This window comes from Plectrocnemia conspersa, unplaced genomic scaffold (genome assembly GCF_051122295.1).
Source record: "Plectrocnemia conspersa isolate PC_06_02 unplaced genomic scaffold, ASM5112229v1 ptg000002l, whole genome shotgun sequence".
Taxonomy (NCBI): Eukaryota; Metazoa; Arthropoda; class Insecta; order Trichoptera; family Polycentropodidae; genus Plectrocnemia; species Plectrocnemia conspersa.
The window spans coordinates 23,773,467-23,797,683 of NW_028277166.1; the positions used below are offsets into that span (position 1 = coordinate 23,773,467).

At 28.7% G+C, this 24,217-nt stretch overlaps 1 protein-coding gene across 3 annotated transcripts in view; it reads left to right on the top strand.

Moving 5' to 3' along the window:
* The first annotated feature begins 13,447 nt into the window (after window positions 1–13,447).
* LOC148238104 (uncharacterized) overlaps window positions 13,448–24,217 on the top strand; it is a 110,834-nt gene continuing 100,064 nt past the window's right edge. For 2 of the 3 annotated variants that reach the window (XM_088181196.1, XM_088181200.1), the window contains exon 1: window positions 13,581–13,719. The gene's annotated coding sequence lies outside the window, so the exon portion shown is untranslated. Of the gene's footprint in view, window positions 13,720–24,217 lie in introns of all 3 variants that reach the window. The other variant, XM_088181195.1, reaches the window with a different exon arrangement.

A 24,217-nucleotide genomic window follows, 5' to 3' on the forward strand; every position in this document is an offset into this window, starting at 1 on the left:
TGCAATGAGATAAGACCACTCTTTTTACAAAAATTACAAGTAAAATATCATTTATTTTTTATTTGATATTAATACAATATTGTATTTTTATGCAATTTACTGCATCAATCAATGATCAATGAGCTTACTTTTAATAAAATATTGAAAGCCTTTTTTAAATCATTTATATCAAGTATCAGATCGTGTACGCAAAATTTATCGCATACAATTTACCGCCAGCAATTAGTCGCTAGCAGTTTAGCGCCACGTAAATTAATCGCATAAACAAATTATAGCCTATAAATGATCGCTAGTATATTTTATCGCCAGGCAAAACATATCATTTATATAAATTTATTTGTCATTTAAATTATTTTTACTATCCGCACAGTAAATAAATACAGTTTCACTAATATTGCCCAGTGGAAATATAAATCAAATGTTTATACATATAAACTGGCCTATTAATTAAAATTATTCAACCAAAGTTTTGTATGTGTTATATTCTGAATAGCCTACAACGATTAAGGACCTAATTACTTTAATAATTCACCATTACTATATATATTGAAAGCCTTTTTTTAAATCATTTTATCAGCAATTTGATTGATCAAGTGTCAGATGGTGTTCGGAAAATTTATCGCCCGCAATTCACCACTAGCAATTTACCATCGCGCATAAACAAATAATCGCTAGCATATTTTATCGCCAGGCAATACATATAATTTATATAAATTTATTTGTCATTTAAAATTGAAAATAAAGTTTTATTATTACCATCCGCGCAATAAATAAGTATAGTTTCACTAATATTGACCAGTGAAATTATAAATCAAATGTTTGTACGTTTAGTTAGTAAAATTATATTCAAGTATTGAAAATAAAATGATATTTACTATTGAAAATATAAATTCACTGCAACATTTCCGAAACGTCCATTTTCTGTACAAACTTAAACGTAACGTAATGAAAGTTCAAAAACTTATTATAGTTAGATTGATTTGCTTAGGTTAGGTTTGTTTTGAACAGCAAATGAACGTTTCGCAACTGTCAAATTGAGTTTCATAGACATTTTAATACAGCATTTTTTTTAAGCTAAGACATTTAAAAAAAATACCAATTTTAGACAGTAAAATATGCTAGCAATCATTTGTAGGCTTATTATTAATGGCGGTAAACTGCTAGCGATTAATTGCTATTAGTAAATTGGAAGCGATAAATTATCATTTTAGATATTCATATTAATATATTTATGCCATGATGCTGTAAAAAAATAGTATTGTATTAACTCCCTAATATTACTACCGATAATTGTGTCAACAAATTAAAACGCCTAGCCAAATTTGTGTATGCAATGTATTTAACTTTAAGTTAAATCTTATGCATACCTCACAATTCGTCATGTTTAAAATTAATTAATATTTCAATTATATTTTTATTAGGCCGTAAATTATGATTATATAATTTCATATATGCGACAGTATTAGTTTAAATTGTATATAAATAATTATAATTTTAAAAACACTAGAGTTTATATAAATGCAATTTATGTGTTGAAGTAGTTGCATATATATAAATTTTAAGGTGCTTATCCCTATTTATAAATCTCTCATAAAGCATAAAATATGAAATTTTTTAATAAAACGATAATAAAAAAACAATGCTCTGTGTACTAAATAAATGATCGAATTGCCGATTGAAATCTTGAACAAATAATCTTATCGCATGTATGGTTTATATACTCTGGGTTGTTTGAATTAAATCCCAAATATAAAGTGACTCAGGTAGGCCTTCGGGCTTTCAAAAAAAAAGCTTTCGCTTTCTAAACTACCCAACAAAAAGGGTCAACGGAAAAAAACGTAGAATCGTTGAGGGTTAAAGTGCCTTTGAATTTGGACCCGTTCCGATCCGGCAACCCATCATTAAACTGTTTAATAATTTTGAAAACAATTTAGAACGGCAATTCATTATAATATACCCCTCGATCGGTGGTTCGTAAACTGCTGGGCGATAATTAACCCCGACTGCGTTCTGTTCATCAATTTTATAAACATTGCTTTTGCGCTCTAAAGCTCGGCGATTAACTGATGAATTTTTAATTTAAAATATCTGCGGTTTGAGCCTCTATGCTTTCGCCATTTCAATAATTAAACTGAAAACTATTTGGTGAAAGTAATTATTACAGCGGACAAGAGCAATTGTTGTACAGCTGGACGCAAATGCGAGTTGGGTTGAAATTTTACTTTAATTAATTCCAGGCATAATAAACACCCGGTCAGAGATAAATCCGTTTGAGTCGAAAACACCCTTAAAAGGGGGTGTTTTTGGGGATAGATTGTTAAAAAAACAGTACCAAAACACGACCCATTTTCATTTGGAACAGAAACGCCCAGAGTGCTGTAATCGTTAATTGAACGCAGCCGACGCTAAAAATAGAAACAAAATCTGGCGCTTCGCAAAATATAAGTAAAATATCCTCTATTTTGAGAAGTATCGTTTCTCAGAAGCTTAAAATATAATCTAAACTTTCGTGATTCAAATGAGCAATTTGTACACGAGCTCTTACGGTTGCCTCTATTAAATATTTTTTTGTATACAAGTAGAAAATGTTGAGCATTTTGAAACCCTCCATTCATATGTATTATTATATATTAAATATAATAATGAATTCAGTGGAGGTATTATGTTTGTAGGATCCACTCATTATTTTTCTCTGAATTTATGTATATTATTTACGCATAATGAACGTACGTTAATATTAAAAAAAAATGGCATAATCGTGTATTATATATTTAATAATATAATAATTAAGCAAAAAATCAATACTATAAATTATATTATATACATTACAGTTATTCTTATCGGTAAATTGAGTGCTAATATTTTTTTTTTAATTATTGAAGAACGGTATTTTTTGCATTAGTATTATATAAGATTGGTACTCGAATTTAATTATGCTGATTAAGTAACGATTTTATACCGATATATCCATTACGAATAATCAATTAAAAATCGTTCAATTATCGAACAGTCCGTTAACTTCGATTTCCGACAGTCGGCCAACGGTGTGACCATAAAACGCCAAAACCACATCACCCGTCTCGCTTTTTGCCGCCGTTATGGTCACATCCGGCGAATACTACGTTTCGATTATGAGGCGAAATCGTTTTTGCATCAGACAACATTGTTGCCAACAATGCAGGCTTTGCGGTGACCATGTTTCGCGTAAGCCCGGGGACAGTTTAAACATATTGCTCTCTCTCCAAGCGAAGGCTTTGTGCATGTATAGCTTTGCTGTTTGAGCTCTGCGCTTTCAGTGTTATCGCAAAGTTAGTTTAAAAAGGCGAATTAAAAAACAGTTTATTTTATAAACATAAACGTATTTAATATTTACCAACTATTAGTTGTTAAATTTACTATAAACATATTTTATATTTGCATATAATAATTTGTTCAGAACTTTGCGCTTTGGAGTTTCATCGCAAAGTTATCCCCGAAGGACAAAGTAAAATATAATTTATTAACACATATTTATTACAGTATTGATCATATATGATAAGAAGAAGTAGGGTCGTAGAAACACCAGTTTGTAGATTTATTTGCTTGGAGCTTTGAGCTTTTCAGTGTCACCTCAAACTTTTCCCTTAGGGACTGTAAAAGATGAGCGAGACCGAAAACACGGTCACCCTAGTATATGGTATATTAAAATTCATACCTCGACGCATCTTCGAACACATACACCAGATGGATGGAATTCAATATTCATGTCGCTGACGAGCAGAGCTTGTCAATCTTTTAATTGGTGTTGATTTGCAAGACATTCTAATTGACACTGTAAATTATATATATATATTACGTAAAATATTTTAAATAAAAATAGGGGTTAAACAATCAAAATATTATTAATTAAAGCAAATAAACAGGTATATACTTTGCGTTTTATAATAATAATTAAAGAGCAATGTATCAATAACTTAACTAAAATAAAAATAGTTTGAAAGCTCCTGTCGTCTTTTCATTTCGAAGTACTCGAAAAGCTTCTGCGTGACAAATTGATAAAAAGCCGAAACAAAGCCGAATATATTGCTTCCACGGTTCACATACGAAACGTAGACGTTTACACGGTTATTCAAACAGGGTACTTCCGGGACGGCTGTATACGAATATGGTGGCATCTACGTCGCTGGATAACTTTTTGTTCTGCTTCTCTTTTCCCTGTGTTTAATCAGTCTGTTTGGCTTGATTCCTGTGAGGCTTCTATATATGACATACCAAAAATAAACATACATATTATATATTGTAAATAACGTACAAAACAGGTTTAATTAAATTATTTTTTTATTTAATTTAAAATATTTTGTATACACACTGTTAGGCAACGATAATCTTTAATTAAATTTCAATTGAAAAATAAATTAAATATATTTAACCTTTAGAAGTTGAAAAGTATGTATATATGTCCAGCTATGTCTATTTTCTGATTGGATGATAAAAAAAATTAGGATTTTATTTCATTAGTTACTCAGATATGCTTCTATCATTATAATACGATAAAAAATATGTAATAATTCATAACCATATTACCTGGATTTGGCAAATTACTAAAATCTCTTAATCCAACGATGGATTTTGTATTCATTTTATTGAAACTGCTTAAAACTTAGACGCGTGAATGTAATCCACGGTTCTCAATGTAAATATTTTTTCTGTAAATAAATTTAAATACTGTTTTTAATTCAACTCAATGTCTAATCAATATATTTTGAGAGCATTAAATTCCGAATCCTAAAGTTAATGTTGACGAATTAATTGCCATATATTAAATTATTTTGGGTCCTATCATAGGTTTATATTTAGTTAGGCTAAAGTAGTCATTGAGTTGTACGATTGCTTTTTGCAATACATTGAAGGATATCATATATAAAAGATGATCCAAATTCAGTTTCCATTAGCATTAAAAAACACAAATTTAAATATATCTTAGATGTATTTCACTATGAATTATGAATAATAAATAAATGGCCGCCTCTATATTTTTAAGTGAAGGTATATTTTCACTAGTGTAGCCCAAATATATTTTCAGAAGTAGATATATATTTCTACTAGCGAAAATATAATTTAAATGATAGGCGCTATGAATCTTAATGAAATACTATGAATCTTAATGAAATTCTTGGGTTATCCCTCAAAAAAAAAACTATGTCGAAAAATAATTTCAGTGAAATTACACCAGAGAACATTTTCTTTAAATACAGTAAAATTTTGTTTTTGAAACCCTTGTAAAAAAATTTGAAAAAAAATATAATTACAAATTGCAAAAACTGTTTTTTTACATAAAAAAAATATTTATCTGTAAAATGTTGTTATAGTCGTTATTAAATGGAGTAAATCAAAAGGATGTTAAATTTATAATAGTTATGATATTAGTTTGCTCTAGGGAACTATAAATTTAACAGCAACATATGTTTGGTTGATTTTAATTTGACTTTGCAATAGAAACTTATTTATGACTTTGCAATGAAAAGAAATTCCAGTCAAAATTTTGTAAAGTAGTTATTATTAAAAATAAGTTAAAATCAATTTATATAGTATATAGTGTAATACAATATTAAGTAAAAAGATAGCATTTTTTAATTTAATATATAATTTTTTTAAATAAAACAGTAAAATTTAAATAATTATCTTGCTTATTTTACGATTAAAATAATGTACAATATATAAATAGGGTAAAAGCAATCTATATTTATCTAGTTTTTACTGTAATAATAATTAGGAAGATTGGTACTTTTTTAACATTTGTTTAATTGACTTTAAATTCACAATATGATTATTTGAAAATTATTAAAATATAACAGTAATTCTTTTTTTAGCGGTAAATATATATTTTTACCAGTGAAAATATAGTTTATATGGCAGATGCTAGTAAAATTATAAGATTTCAACTTTTTCATAAGTAGTAATATATACATTTACATATTTATCATTATTTATTTACATGCGATGTTTAAATAGTTTGTATTAATAATTGTCTTTAATTCCAAACCAGAAATTCTTGAATTATCTAGAAAATATAAAAAAATCAGTATCGAATCTATCCCGAAAATATTTTTAAAATCATGTCATTTCAGTGAAAGTATATCGGAATACATTTTCACTGTTGTATATTTTTACCAGTAAAAATATAATTGATCCGGCAGGTGCTAGTAAAATTATATAATTTAAACTTTTTCATACGTAGTAATATATATATTTACTTACATGCGATGTATAAATGGTTGTGTTTTTCAGCAAAGTTATATTTTCACTAATGAAGTCCAAATACATTTTTACCCGCGTAAATATAATTTTACTGATAGCCGCTAGTGAAATTATATGCATTCTAAAATGTCTGTGAAATTCAATTTGACAGTTGCGAAAGTAAATTTCCTGTTCAAACCCAAACCTAACCTACACGAATTAACCAAACACAACTTGACATAATGAAAGTTCTAAAACTAATAACAATTTTAGAACTTTCAATAAGTCAAGTCTAAAATACAAACTTGGGCTATCATTATTTATTTATATGCGATGTGTAAATGTTACAGTGAATATGTATTTATGTTTTTATCAGTGTAGGTATATTTTTTACTATTAAAGTCATTATACATTTTCACCATGTAGATATATATTTCTATTATCGAAAATATAATTTAACAAATAGGCGTTAGTGAAATTATATGCTGCTCTAAAATGTCCATGAAACTCTTGACAGTTACAAAATGTCCATTTTCTGTTCAAACCCAAACCTAACCGAATAAAAGTTTGAAGTCTGAAATATTTCTCTTATGAGAAAATAAAAGAAGTACAGACAGACGTCACATATTGAATATTTTCCATAGTTTGCTTGCACTTCGCCATTATACAATGTTTTAAAAATAATATTGCTATCCTTACCGATATTACTATGGACTTTTGATATAAGAATATTGGTCAAAATATATTCAAACCGAATTTTGATCAATAGGAGAGCGCAAAAACAATTATCACTTCTCAGAAGGCAAAAATTCACGTCAAAAGCAATAAAATCGTGTCGGCGCCGTTGCAGTGGGAACGCTAGCGTTCCCACTGCGACGGTGACGGCACGATTTTATTGCTTTTGACGTGGATTTTTGACTTCTGAGAAGGGATAATTGTTTTTTGCGGTCTTCTATTGGTCAAAATTCGGTTTAGTCATAATATTTTTGACTTGTCGATAGATTTGAGTACATAAATTACACAAAATATGCATAAAAAATATTTACAAAAACGTTAATAATGTTACACAGTATTTTTTTTAAATATTTATGACATTAAAAATATCATGTTAAAGCTTCTTTAAAATAATCATACAAATATAAAACATACTGCTACCTTATTAACTGTTTTTATTACAAACAAACAATACATTAACAGTATTTAAATTCTATTTCTATCTTATGTCAAATCTATTCAAATACAAAACCAATGCGATTTTAAATACCACGTAGTACAGATTACGGTTTACTAAGACCGTTACGTGAAAATCGGAGCGTGGAAAACCTATGTCTAAAGATGTTATAATAGATTTTCCACTCAAACGCAATTTCTAGCTCAATCTTGAATTTACATATAATAATATGATAATTTTTTATTGCTGTGCAAGTCCACGCAAGTGTCGATTTCAATGCGTAGATTCACATATCGTTTGCAATACGATATTTGCATATAAATTGTGTGAGAATCTGACATCACATGCAATGATATTAAATTATAATATAATAATAAGAACATTGCAATTTGTTGCATAAGATTATTATTATTAAATAAAATAATACAGATTTCTCTAAATCGATTTGAGAAAAGGTTCAATGTTCACTCATCGCTGTAGTGACTTTCCAATGGCATAACTAATTGTTCTATTGTAAGCAGTCGATAGAACAGATCATTTCTAATTATTAAAAAAAACACGACATAATCAGTTTATTGTATTGACTCGTTACGCTTTTACTACGATTTTTTTATTTAAAATTGTATTGAATATAATAATCGTTATCAATATCCCTTTATATATATAATATAAGCCCTTAAGTATTTCTCAATCTTAGATCCTTTAAGCGAAATCATCCGCTCAGATTATGCAGATTGAACGAGCAGTGCAAAATTTCTAGATAAAGTACCATTAAGGGTATTATAGAGTAATCTATTTTTATAACGTTTTCCTTAAAGTTTATTGAAAGGTCAAACAATTTTTAACCCTAAGCATACTCGTGCGTGTACTTTTTTAAGGATCCGGACAACCCTTTCGACGATGGTCCCTTTTGAACCGCTAACCTTTTAGTTAAGAACGTTGTTTGTTTTCATCCCATGTGGAATGTTAAAGCTGAATGTCTCAATAAGCACAGGAGAAGGATACAACGTAAAACTAGGCTTCTTTGTATGTATATTGTATGCGGTGCGAAATATTTTATTGAACATTTTATAATAAGATTTTTTTCACATATTTTTTGAAAAAAAAAATATGTTTCGAATTATCACAAATTAAGTGAGATAAGGAAAAGCTAATAATTAATAAAAACTTATTATCTACTGTTTGTATACAATGATTATATTATCTTAACATATTTCGATTGAATTCAATATCAAAGAAAGATAAAGAATGTAATTTAAACATGTATAGAATAATCCTATATATTTATTGTGTACATATATTTTAAGAAACGTTATATCGTTGTGGCAATGTTTACATTGCCACAGCGTATTTTTGTCGTAATATAATATTTATATTATATTACGACAAAAATACACTTAATACTGTTAGAAAAACAAAGGTTCTATGTAAATCAGGTTATGCAATATAAAAACAATACAAATACATATGTTCTGATCATTAAAGTCGAAATACCGTTGTTCGTAAGATTTAGACTGGTAGAGTACGCTCGGGATAAGGATGCCGGTTTGTTATTGTGTGCGTGTACATATATATGAGAGGGAGAAGCGATGTAGCGTGTACTTAGTTGTCTCGCTTTCTCTTTTAAGGACAGTCGCTGATTCGTCAACGCTGGTATTCGTCATTAAAGTGCAGCGTGGCACAGAAATTCGATCTTCTCTAGTGATTTATTTTAAATAATTTTGTGTTGATATTGGTTTAACCCAGATATGCCCACTGTTCCGTGGGTAGGTCACTAAACTCGTGCCACTGCTTTTTATTTATAAATGAAATTTTAAGAGAACAAAATTTCTTGGACATATCTGGGTTAATTGATATCAAGGCTTCAAATATACACTGTAACTTATTCGTTCTCTTACCCGTGGATTTAAATATTTTTATTATTTTTTCATTAATCAGTTCGTTGTTGGTTTTTTACACTATTCTCTGTAAGGCCTAAAAAAGTTATTATTCTTATCGTTGCGCCAATGATAATTTTTTAATTTATTCAATGGATTCTAATGATTTAATAGAGTCATCGAGCCATTAAACAATCTGCGAATAATTTCTTTCCCATTTTATATCTTTTTGCTTTTGAAGAATAGCTAAAGACTTCATTATTTTTTTGACTAGTGAAAGATTTTGAATTTTGCAAATATTTAATTAATGACATCAATGTCTGGTTTCTTCGATTATATAATATATTTTTAATTGTTCGTTGAAATTTCAAACTTAGCTCAGATGTTTGTATGTTAAAAAAACATGTATTTTCTTTTAAAATAAAAATAAAAAAATATTCTGAGCGAAATTGTTTTGAGCCACACAGTTCACGCACACAATAACAAACCGGAATCCTTATCCCGAGCGTACTCTAACTCAGAGGTTGCCGGTTCAAGCCACGGCAGCAAATCTGCCCAATTAAAAATTAATTAAAATACACAATTATTTATATATGTAGATGTTGCAGATTTTCAGACTTACTTTAGTCTATTGATTGATACTTACTTGTACGTATTTCTTATGTTTAATTGACTTACCCAGTTGCTGCATATTTACCCCGTATTAAGGCTTAAACCTGTCAGGTGATTTGATTAAAAATAAATTAATTAATAAAAAGCGTTCTGATTTTGTGGCCGAAGCTTTGCAGCTATAATAAATTCCGGAATAAGCTGGTTTATTGCATATATCATACAAATAGTTGGAGAGCTTTCAGATTGGATACCAATTTTTAATTTATTTAATTTATCCTATAATGTAGTGATTCACGATTTTTTAAACGCAAAAAACTTTGTTTTTACCCTTTGCTACGCTGTTTTTATCTACAGCAATTCATCTTACTTTAACATCGTATTTACGTAGTACGTGTACGTAGAATCTACGTAGAAAGTCGCGCCAACGCTATCATTATATTAAGAAGAATACGAGCTCAGGCCTTTCCGGCTTTATGTCACAGAGTATCCAGGTAACTTGCAAACTTTAAATGTGTGTGTGTGTGTATATGAATCAGTATTGTAAACCTGGCAAAAATGGTTCACGCTTGGTTGGCGGAGCGAACCATAAAGTACCCAGTTGCTGCAGCTACTGTTGCGGTTAAGTTTATTCGACAATGACCGAATACTGATTGTTGTAAGATTTGCAGGACAAAAGTAGTTAAAAAGTTTATTATTTGATATACATACAATATGCAAGCCTTTTTTTTATAAAAAAAGATGCCGGAACTCACTTCTTGTCGAGCTTCTTACTAAAGAAAATTATATTAAAATATAATTTAAATTAAATTTAAAGCAGTTTTTCCTATGCCATGAAGCGCTTAAAAAAATGTCTTCTTTACTTTAGAGATGTTAAATCTAAAGTTAAACGAACAAATACAAATATACAACTAAAGACTAAATATAAAATAAAATTGTAATATATTACTTTTATGGTGACATCCGAAATTTTGTCCAATTCTCGTCTGACCAATCGTCTCGATTCATTTTTTTAGGGTTGCTGTCTATGGCCGAATGTAATTTGAGAAACCACAGATCAGCGTATTTTAAAGGATCGAAAAGGCCTTCATATACATATATATATATATATATATATATATATATATTGTGTTGATGTGACGATAGAATGTGTGGCATGATGTAAAGGCGGTTGTGCGTGGTGCATCGGCGATGAATCATGGTATAGTGTGTTTAAGGATACTTAAATAAAATTAACAATAAGTTGATACAAAAGTTTTCTTCGATTTTTTTTCTCCAACTGATAAACAACTTGTTTTTAAATTACTTTTTTGTATAGAGAATTATTTTTTAGTTCTTAGTCAGTTTTTAACTTCTTGATTGCAAAAATATATGTGACAGCTGCGGTAGATATTAAACCTAACACTTGCTATGATGGTATTGGCCTCAAAGTCATGTGTAGATTTAACATGAACTCCGATGGTAGTAAGTTCAGGGTGCTAACTCTATTGTATTTATTAGTCATAAATCAAGTTTAACCCTTTGAACGCGGAAATCGACTTAAGTCGCCCAATTGATTTTTTATCTCATTACGCAAAAATCAGTAAAAAAATGCTTTTAAAGAAAATTTTTTTTTGTAAATAAACATAAAATATCATTTTAAATAAATAAAAATTAAAAAATCAGAACATTTAAACACAGTATCGAAGTAAAATTTGCATTTAAAAAAAAAACAATTAAATATTATTTTTGATTAACGCGTCCAAAGGGTTAAGGAATAAATTATTTACATGCGGTGGCGTTTCGGCTAATATATTTATTTATTTATTTATTTTATTAATTTATTTAGCTTAATAGCTAATCTTTACATCTAACAAATTTAGTAAACATATATAAAAAATATATAAAAAATACAAAACAGAAAGAAAAAATAAAAATATACAATAATAAAGACTTAATATTATAATTTATTTCTATATGTACGAAGGTGTTTTTTTATTCCATTTATGAAACCCGTTATATTTTTGCTGCTTCGGATTTCTCTTGAAAGCTATTATATAAATCAAAACCTCCGTACATAATTCCCCTAGCCGTACTCGTTTTCTTATACTTAATTATCTTTAAATTTTCTCTATTTCTAGTATTATATTTATGTACATCTTTATTTCTTATTAAATACTTATTAAAATATTTTGGTAACATATTATTTTCTAACTTATATATAAATACTAAAACATTCATACTCAATATTTCTTAAACATTCAACCATTCTAATCTATCAATCATACTTTTACAATTAGTTAATCTATTTTTATTTAAGATTACTCTCATTGCCCTATTTTGTAATTTTTGCAACATTTGTTTGTCTAATTTATTTAACATATTTAATAGTGTTGCACAATAATTAAAATGGGGCAATATTATACTATTGTAAATTTTTTTTTTTGTATTTATACTTAATATATTTCTTAATCTAGATAATAAACCTATTTTTCTACTATTTTTTTTTAATATGTAATTACAATGTTCTTTAAAATTTAATTTTGTATCAACAATTACTCCTAAATATTTTATATTATCCACTATTTCTATACTAGAGTTATTTATTACTATTTTGGTTCTATTATCTAACACATTTTTATAATTAATAAACATACATTTAGTTTTATTCTCATTTAATTTAAGTACATTATTCTTTAACCATATTTCTAATATACTTAATTTATTATTTAAATTATTTACAATTTCTTTAATGTTATCACCTATGCAATACATTAATGTGTCATCCGCAAATAGATGAATTTTACATTTTTTCACGTTATTAACTATATCATTAATATACAAAACAAATAACAATGGTCCCAATTTAGACCCTTGTGGTACTCCATAAGACACTAATTTTTCTTCAGAATATACATTATTTATTTTAACTTTTTGTTTTCTTTTATATAAGTAATTATTAAACCATCTTAAAACTATATCACTTATAGCTATACTCTCCAATTACTTTAACATTATTTTTCTGTCTATTGTTTCGAATAATAGGTAGGAGATCAACAATTCTTTAGTCTGGATTCTTCAAAACATATGCGATGATCAGTACTATTTTTATTTTATAAGATTGTTCTTGAATTTGAAAAATTATTACACCTAAATATTTACATAAGCGTTTAATTGATGGTTATTATAATTGCCATCTCGTGAATTATTTTAACAATAAAAGTATTTTTTATTTTCCGTCACATTTTTCAGTCAATTAACGACTTACTGTGTTTTTTAAAAACTTTTCTTACTATTCATTTATTTTTGTTAGCCTACTTTATTTGAGTTTTAGTTTGATGTGTAACAATACCTACTTATATGTGTTAACTGTGTAACCTATCGTATAAGCTTTCTATTTTCACCTAATTTTTTATTTATTTTTTTCTGATATTTAATTATCAAAAAAAAATGAATTTATGAATCAATTTATATTATTATTTTATAATATTTAATATATAAGTTACGATATTTTATTTTAAGAACACCCATCAATTCGTAACCATCCTGTAGTTGCGTACAGGCTCAATCAAAGCGCGTACAAAAATATCTCGCTCACAGTGTTAAACAAAACCTGATGCGGTTTAGTCGCATCGGACCGGTGCATCTGTAAAAAGCTACCGGAAGTCACATCTGTCTCGAACAAATATCGAATTTCAAATAATATTGTGTCGGGTTCGAATCCCGCAAATCATCACGTGTGTATTTCTGTGCTGTTAATGTAATATTATCCGCATATTTGGCGGTTGTGTGTTATTTGTGTTGTTACTTTTAAGTTTACTTTCGTCGTGAATAGTTAAGTGTTTGTTTACATTACGCAGTACAACAGTAAGTACTGAATAATTAACATTTCTAAACTTCAATCATAATATATGTATGTATGCAAAGCTTTTTCGTCTCAGATTTGATCAACTAATCAATAGTGTTTGGAGTCTATACGTGGAATGTGTATTTTTTATGAGGAAACTGCAGTATTATCTTAATCGCAAAATAATAAAGCTACGAACGTGTGTATGCGTTTAAGTTAAAATTTAATCTCGAAAATGATACGTTATTAACTCGCAGAGCGGAACAAGACTTATTCAGTTTATATTTCGTTATAATTATGAGCCAATTAACCTTTTTATGTATAAAACAAGAGCTGAAAACCGATCTGTTTTTTTAATGGACAATTCACTTAAAAAAGATGAATGCCTGCTATAATAATTATTTTAATTTTTAAATCCAAGTTTCTCAAATATTATTATTTTAAATAATCACTTTATTTTCGTCAAACATGTGTATTATATTTGCACTTATGTATTAAATGCTTCATTATTTTATGAATAATCTAGTTAAATCATATTTCTGATTCTCAATAAATTGTTAATAGATTTCTTTGATTTGCTACAAAAAGTCGTTCCTATAATAACGTTTAAATAATATATACTAATGCTGAGGATTTCAGCAAATCAAAAAGACTTTAAAATTATCTAAGAGATAACATAGTTTTTCATTATTATATAATCTTAAGGATGAAATTTAATTTATTTCTTTCATCGCATTCTTAAACCAATTATTATGTTCATAGCAAACATTTATTTACCACATCAATTTTTTTCACAATTTTTGACTTGTTGAACAAGTGTATTCATCATCCTGACGTACATGACGATCGGAGATGGATGCATCTTTCTAACCATACACAAAAGGCGGTTAATATCGTTAAAAATAAAAATAAGTTCTATATCGTATTAGTCAGTAAAAAGTGGCAGGACCGCCGAGAGCACATCCGGGGCCTAGGAAAACAATGATTCCGGACCTCATGACAAAAATGGCATTTTATGTTTTTTACATCGTAATATAATTTATTGATAAAATAATAATAGGTACGAATTAACCATTTCAATGCTACAAATAAATACAAAAATTAGCCATATTTTATGCATTAATAATTATTAAAATTATATACTCATTATATTTACCTGATAGTTAGTCGTGTTTTCTTTGTTGCTCAGTGTTGCCATATAGTGAACTTCCATCGTGGTGAAAACACTCGATTATCAAGCGTTTATATTAGGACTTTGTATAACAATATTACGAGTGAGAATCGAATAAGCACATATAAACCGAATTTTGACCAATAGCAGAGCGCAAAAAACAATTATCCCTTCTCAGAAGTCAAAAATCCACGCCAAAAGCAATAAAATCGTGCCGTCACCGTCGCAGTGGGAACGCTCGTTACCGAGCGTTCCCACTGCAACGGCGTCGACACGATTTTATTGCTTTTGACGTGAATTTTTGCCTTCTGAAAAAGGATAATTGTTTTTTGCGCTCTCCTATTGATCAAAATTCGGTTTTAAAATATTTTGATCAGCCTTTTTATATAAAAAGTCCATAGTAATATCGGTAAAGATAGCTATCATATTTTAAAACATAGTGTAATATCGAAATGTAGAAGCTGTGAAGCAATATTCTTCCGCTTATTTTTTCTTCAGAGATGAGTTGGTTTAGCTTGTATTTTGGACTTGATCTAATAAAAGATCTAAAGCTATAATTAGTTTTAGGATTTTCATTAGGTTAGGTTTAGGTTTAAACAGCAAATAGACGGTTTGCAACTGTTAAATTGCGTTTTATAGCCATTTTAGAACAGCATATCAGTTAAATCATATTTTCGCTAGTAGTAAATATGTATCTACTGGTAAAAATGTATTGAGACTTTACTAGTGAAAATATAACTTCACCAAAAAATACACATTTACTATAATATTTATACATCGGATGTAAATAAATAATGATAAAGTACGTGCTCACAAAATATATTTTATATTGATATTAATAATTCTAATAACCGTGTGAAATCCACATTTCCATAATTACAGTTTTTATCATCAACTACTTGTTTATTTAATAGGTAGAAATTTATTTTATTTTTAATTAAAATCAATCTGCATTAGTGATTCTCGAGAATTTCCGGGTATCGAGACTTTTATTTACTAATCGGTAAAAGCATAGCAAAAAAATGTTTTATATGTGCATATTTGTGTATATAATCATGAATATTTATTTATTAAAAAGCATAGTTTCGATTATATTAATTTATTATTTAAATAAACTATAAAAAAAACACATTTTTATTTAAATATACAAAAGAGCAATTGTTAAAATTATATTATTAAATAAAAACACATTTTTTTTTGCTAAGCAAAATTAAGTTTTAGAAAGATCCTTAGAAACGAATCTAAAAGTCTATTTCTAATTTTTGTATTAAATCTTTCTGTTTTTAAAAATACTGATTTGTGTTGCTGTTGGCTTAATTGTGAGCAAAGATGTATATAAAACATTTATTTTGAGCTGTTGCTAAAAATATTTAATTTATTTAATTAGGCACAGATTATGCTGCGGCAGTAGTATTTTATTAAAAGAATATTTAGTTTCATATTTATTGGATGTTATAAAAAAGATCGGTGGACGACGCGCCGCTGGTCGTCGTCTTACCAAAGAATAATGTTGCTCTCGCCATCGCCACGTGGCCAAATAATTTGTCCCTTTATTAGTTATTTCTTTCACTCCTCTTCGATTGTCAACATCATATTAATGAAATCGTCATCAGTGTTCTTTTCAATAATCATTTTATTATTCTATTTCGAACTATCTAAATTAGAAAAAGTCGTTCTAATAAATCTTACCTATTATTTAAGTTACTTAAAAAATATTTTACATTGCAACATAGTCGTGCTTTTGAGCTGCTGATTTATTTTTTCTGTAATATTTTATTTCAGCGCTACAGACATTTCTAGTGATTAGTTTGTATTAATTTCATACAACTTCTTTATCTCAAGTTTCGGGATAATTTCGGGACACATAATCCCTATACATACTTGTTTATTTTGTTGCTCTAAAATCCGAGTCATTGATTTATTTAAAACCTTACATTATTTTATGAACATTTGGGAACCATCTATCTAACCCAAGCACGTCAGTAGTAGGCGGGTCACAAAGATCCATATATTGCGCATTGTATTTATTATCATAATTTATAATTAATATTAAAATAATGATTCACTTTGTAAGCCATTAAATTCGCACATTATGTTAATATGATCATATTTATCACGCCATTATATTACTGTATAAAACCTTATACTGTTTTTTTATCGTCCAACATTAAAATGGTTTAGCACAACAATTTACATAATACGTTTAAACTTAATTATCTTTTCTACACTTTCCGCAGTATATTAGGTCGCATTAACTGCATTTACTTTCATATATTACTTTTTAAAGCAATAGCCCGTAGCATGTATTTTCACACGTTTATGTAACATAATAAAAGTTCTTATTTTCTCAATTTTTCACTGTGCTCAGCAGCAGCTGGCATTATTGCACTGTATATGCTACATGCCTTTAATATAATATTGGTAATAAAAATACGCGTGCCATATGTTGTACGCCGCTATTAGTGAACATATGTATGTATAAGAAATAAAAACTTTCGTGCCAAAAATTAATGGACGCACGTCAGCAAACCTGATGATATAATTTGATTTGGGCTCTAGACTTTTACCCTTCAGTGTGAAAGTTTTGATTAGTTTTTCTTTTCTTATATAAAACAGGACCGTAATTATTTCTTTACTTTTTTTAAAGTGGTTAACTTGACCCTCACGACCCTTCTTAATTGTACTTTAATAGAGTCCCGCATTGAATTAACTTAATCGAAGGGTACTGTAGCTTATGTGTCTACAGGCTGATTCAATAAAAGCAGAAACTATTTATTGTATATTATTTTAATAATATTCTTTTATTAAATATATTAATTAAAAAATATTTTTAGCATTTATTATGGCAATGTGCAGAATTTTCTTTAAAATTAGGACGTAAAAATCAATAAGCTGTTTATTGAAAAGTATTGTTCAATAAAAAGTTCTTGCAGAACTTCTAGTAATATAATACAAAATGTATTAAGATGGGTAAATAATATATCATATATCATGATTCAGCGAACTTTGTATTGATGAAAAGTGCTCTGAAAGAAGAGCGATTTTGCCACGAATATTTGAGAGATACTGTTGCCATGATATGTGAAAATTTTACCACTTAATAAATTTATCAACTTAAAATTATGATTTATTATTTGTGTGGCTAATAAAAAACAGCAAAAAAATTGAATTGCAAATTTGGAAAACGCTTCAAAGATTTTTACAATTTGTATGTAAAATAAAATCAGATTTATAAAAAGTACATTTTCTAAAAAGTAAAAATGTTAAGAATCTTGGTTATATGGGAAAATATAGATACAATCAGACAGATAAAAGTATCAAAAACGCATCTGCGATTTCTATGTAACCTGATTATTCTGTACGGAATCTTACGGTTTACGTATTTATTTTTATTAATACTAAGTTTACTATATATCAGTTGTACTGCTTACGTATAGTCACAAGTTGTCTCGAAGATCATGTTGAGCTCTTGGGATTCAGGCCTGCATTGAGCTGGATCTAGTAGGACTAGGTCAACCTTATATGAGTTTATTTCAAGTTAGAAGCAAAGTTGATCGAAGTGACAATAGTTTCTCACTTAAGTGACGTGATTTAGTGCGGCATTTTTCTGGCTTATATACCCTTAAAGAATTTAGGAATAGTCCACATTTCTTGTTATTATCTAAAAAATATAATATTTCTTACATTACCTAGCGTGCAGCTATGTAACAGTAGATGTATAATCAATAAAAAATAGAAAAGCCTGTTTAAACCGAATTCTATCGTATTTGGCAGTGACATATACAATTTTTATGTATTAAATGATTTTTCAACATTCAACATAATTTATGCCATAAAAATCCAAATACACAAATCAATTTAGCGAGTTTTTAGTAAGTTTACCATTTTAGCGAATCTTTCACGACTAATATCATTACAACTTATAAGTAACAGCGTTTCATAAATTCATATTCGGTTATAATTGTCAACGTCGTCATTCTATTAAATGAATAATCCGGGGATACGCCGTACCTGTTCGCACCACATTTATCCGAATTTTGCACTGGTCTTTCTCAAATGATTTGGAAATTATTCATAGATATTGTTCAATGGATATCTGACTTAATACGTAATATCAAAATATTTTGCTTAGAAATTTCAAGGACACGCTTATATCATTGTAATGAGTATCTACAGTTCTGACAAATCCAGAATCTATATTGTAACTTTGAATCCATAGCAAAATTTTCAAATAATTTAATATTAATAGTTTTATTACATTGCACTGTACATCAAAACGTTTGCCATATTTAAAGTAACAATATGTAAAATGTAAATAAAAAATTTTAATGTGTTTACATCTTGAACCTATTTTTAGTAATAATTATTGTTTTGAAACGCTTTTGCTTTGAGAAAATACTCAAATTACATTTCTGAATAAGATGTTTCTTTTTAAATATGCCAGATAATAATATATGGCACATTTTTGTATGGACCACCCGGAAAGATACAAATTCACTATTACACGCGTTAAAAGCGCAATAAAATATAATTTTATCAGTTTTAACTACTCGCTGGCAAGTTAAAAATTATGATTTTTTTCGATTACAAATTTATCGTAGCATTACACCCAATTCAATTTCGTCATTTTTGTTTAATTACAGCGTGACGATTCTAGGTTGTCACCACAAAATTCTAAATATGCAATTTAGAGTAAATTCTACATCATAACTAATGCAATCTGAGCTGAATCAAGGAAGTTGTCACAAATAATGGGTCAGAGGTTGCACTTCATATTTTTAGCTATACGCGATGTTAATTATATGTAGTATTTTTATTTTTTTTTTAGTTATTTATATGTATGTAATATGAATAACTATATTATATATTTACTTAATCTTACGTTTACTTGTGACAGGCGTATGCCCAATGCGTTACAATAGGATAAATCAGTATTAACTGGGTGGCAATCAGAGACACACACTACATACAATCGAGTATGATAATATTTGACATCTATAAATTTAATTATAAACTGTAATTAATTATAATTTACAATCAATAGATGTCACTTTGCAGTTTCAATATTTTTTATAAATAATTTTATTTTTTATTTTTATAAATAAAAAATTGAGTCTCTGCAGGGATTATTTCAGGGCCTTACGGACCACGCTAATCCGACCTATTACACTTTATATTAAAAAATCATTTCATCCCGTCAACATACACACAATGCAGTATTTATTAAATCTTTGCCACCCTGTATCGTGGTCGTTCAACCGCCAAGAGTTCCAAGACCTTGGAAATTGATTCAATTATTTTACTGATTGTGTGGTTATTTCGTAAAGCCTAAGTTTATTACTCGATAACCGCTGCAGTGCCGCAAACTTAATTTAATTTAGCCCTTCCCGAGGTATGTCTCTCTTATGATATTCTACTATATATATTTTACTAAAAACTATGTAACTAAATTATGTTACACGTCGCAAACAGCGTTTTCTAACTAATGGTGTTACGGAATATGGTTGACATATTATTGCAGTATCACAGTGCATCCGAGATGATTACATATTATATATACTTACAAATACATTAAATATACGAGATTCTAAGCTGCACACAAAGGGACGTGTACTATATAAATAAATTACTATTATGTAGCAGTCCTCTAACGTGAGTAATAATTTCATTTATGAACATCTATCTCTATAACGTATTGTTTTACATGATACATAACCTGATCTACAGCAGACTAGAAAATCAATGTATTAGATTCAGCAGCAATTACCCTTTAAAATACATAGGCGTATTTAAATTTATACTCGATCAATTGGTTCTAAGATTATTATTACTATCTATATTTCAATTGCTCAACTAATAATGCGTGTTCACGTAGAACGTAGAACTAATGGAACTCGCACTGTAATTTTCATCTAGATTTATGATGATAGATATGGCGAAATTATTAAAATGTTCTGTATTATGTTTATAAAGAGGCTGTGTGTATATTTCTCGAAATTTGCTCACGCATATTATGCCGGTGATAAAACGGCCATCACTCGAAACAATGAGAACGTTTATGTCTCGGAGATATTGCGATTCGACTTGAATGACTGAACATGTATAAAGCCATGTGTGCCCAACCTTTGCCGACGTAGCATGTGCATATCATAACTCCCGTTTTCGGTTTTATTTTTCGAGATTTTTAGGAACGAATGATATGTATGTACATACATTATGTATGAGAGGGTTCGCAAGAGCGATGATTACGTGACGTGCATATTGCAGCCTAAACATTAATAGTACAAATTTCACTCTTATATGCAAATAAATATGCGAGCCTTGAGGTTGAGCGTATATTTATAAAGAATATAGAGGTATCAATATTAAAATATTATTATTATTTAGTTTTAAAATCATGGAACGATTGTCTCCAAAACGTCTCGAAAGATCGAATTGAATTCATGGATTCCGAATTTCTTAGCTGTATCAGCTCTGACGTGAAACTGATAAGCGGATGCTTCTTCTGTCTTCTTAGGATCGACAATAAACCCACGTAATATCTAGAGAAAAAAACGATCCTATGTTCAAAGACATAATGGAATACATAAACAATGCATCGAAACACGTTGTAATTACACTAGAAATACAGAGAATCTTTAATCCTTTTGTGCATTACAGTTACGCAAACAATTCGCCATCGGGCAACAGAATAAAAAACAGTTTATATTAAAGCATTATTTGACCTTCGAAATTGTCCATCAAGCAAATTTTATCCTTTAAAGGCGTGGACATATTTCGTTGGTCGAATATAAGAGCGCAACAAATAGTTAAATGTTCTCTGTATGGTTGTCATTCGATGGAGACCTTCCCAACCTACGATACAAAAGGTCTCACGGAAGACCTTAAAGCAATACACTTCTACAATAGTTTGTATCGATATATATTATACTAAATAAATTGTTACCAGCTTTCCGACATCTATTTCTGGAAATCACACCCCTTAGGGGTGTGATTTCTTTAACCTTAAAACTCTACATAGATTCTCGTGAGTTTGTTTTAGTTCTTTTGTGTTTGAAATCGAAAAAAGGTAGTAAAAAGTGAAATTATGACTTGTGTTTGGGCTTGTGCTTAACTCTTTCCTGCTATCTATCGTCTAGCTCTAGCCAATGCGTTACTTCTGAACAAATGTAATTGTCTGTTACTTACTTTATAAGTAAGTATTTTGTGTAACGTTCATAATTCAAACAGTTGAATATTTGACAATGCTGTCACTAGGTGCTTGTAATTTAACTATTGATCTTTTTGGCAAAGAATACTTTTGTTGTTGTTTAAACATTTTAGTCAATTTAAAAGGTGCATTTTCAATTGGTCCTAGTCCGCCCAAATAGACGAACGGCACACGTTATTTTGCAAAACTAGTTTTATTGCGCTTTTACAATTATTTGTTAAAAATTAGCACTCGCGGAGTATAAAAATATTTTATTTTTTTTATTTGATCCATCTATAATTTATTATTACATATATTTTATTTTTATTTGATTCGTTGCATAATAATGAAAAAATGTTTTCCATTAGAGCGTTTTAAATGCGGCTTTGCTCTGAATTCTGGACGTAGAGCTAGATGCGAAGAGAGAAGCGGCGGCTTCCGTAATCTTCATTGGACTGAAATTGAGTCGGCCTTCTCTTGGTTGCAGTCCAACTTAGAGAGCTCACAAGTGTGAAAGATGTATATGGCATTTTCAGAAAGCTTGTATTTTTTCAGTTTATATATTTAAAAATATATACTATGTGATCAAAATAATCTTAGAAACTTGGTCAAATGACAATTATGAATGTGGTACAAAACCAGTCGCATGAATTTGCTAAAAGCATATAAAACATTTTTTTATCAGCGTGATACAGACGTACATATTTTAAACGCACTTATCATTTAAAATCGGCACTACCTGCATAATGCAAATGGTCCGTGTAAATAATGAGCCGAAAGTATCTGAACTAGAAATTATGCTATTCATTATTCAAGTCTGCCAATATTTAAATCGTCGGCATTGCGCAGAAAATATTTTAAGTAGATATTTATTAGACAATAACAAATAATCTGTTTCCACTCCAAAGCATCGTATTGGCAAGACGAGTTAGAACGGGCGGGCAAAAGATTCACCTAATTCTAAAAGAGTTTATGAGCTCAAAACTCGACTTATTTAATTTGTTTATCAAAATTTGACACTTCTACCACTTCACTTATGATTTGTAATCAATAAGTTCAGTTGAACTCGCATCAAACGCTGAGTATTGATCTGACCGAGAAAGCATCTGTTTTTCAATATACGTCAAATCTGGTCTAGTTAAAATATCGTCCGATTCCATGAGTTAAACCACATTTTCTAATTGAATTTAACTTGAAATAAAACTTGCACTAATTGTACAAAATTACAAAAATTATTTATAATACGGAAAAATATTTATACTACATAAAAATAAACCTACTGAAAATTTTATTATATATATTTAAGTTTCAAGTATCATTTTTAACTTATATTTGTAGTGCTGTTTTAAAATTAACATAATAGAAAAACTTAAACGATTCAATTATAGCTTAACAATTGCATTACTATCTTCAACAAATCTAAATTAAAAAAGTTTACCTGAATTGCAACCATTACTGAAAGAAAATTAAACTGCTGATTGAAAGGGGCGACATACCGATAAATAAAATACTTAATAAGGAAAATTCCTAATACTTACCATTGCTTGTTTATATAAATCAAGATCTCAATCAATACACGTTACTAATCAAGATTATAGCAATAACACAATACAAACACACGATAAAGCATTTCATTGTTTTCAAAAAACATGAAATGTAATTTGCGTATTTGTATTCAACATACTGTGCAAAAAAATCATAATGTATACTTTTCGACGTGAAAGATTCCAAGCATTCGTGTTAACCTGATAAACACGAATTTGTTCTATATGCGAGTAAGGGTTATAAAGGGGTGGGGTTACGTTATTAAGCCAAACCACAGGTAGCATATACACACAGGTATATTATTCGCCAGTTAAATATGGACATTGTCTAAAGCAGAAGCCTTTTGTGGTATTGGGTTACGATTCAAACCGCACCCTAATTGAACATCCATTCTAATTATTATTGCCTCGTACGTGTCGGATAAGTGCTAAATTGGATTATGTGTGAAAATACTATATACAAACACTGAAAATGAATAGAGTTTAAAAGTAAATCGTAGGCTCTATTTGAAAGTTCAGTTTAAGTTCTAATCAATATTTTTAGTAATTCTAAAGAAAAAATTGTATATATGTACTAATACTACAATACTTTAATGACACTCATATTCTAGTAT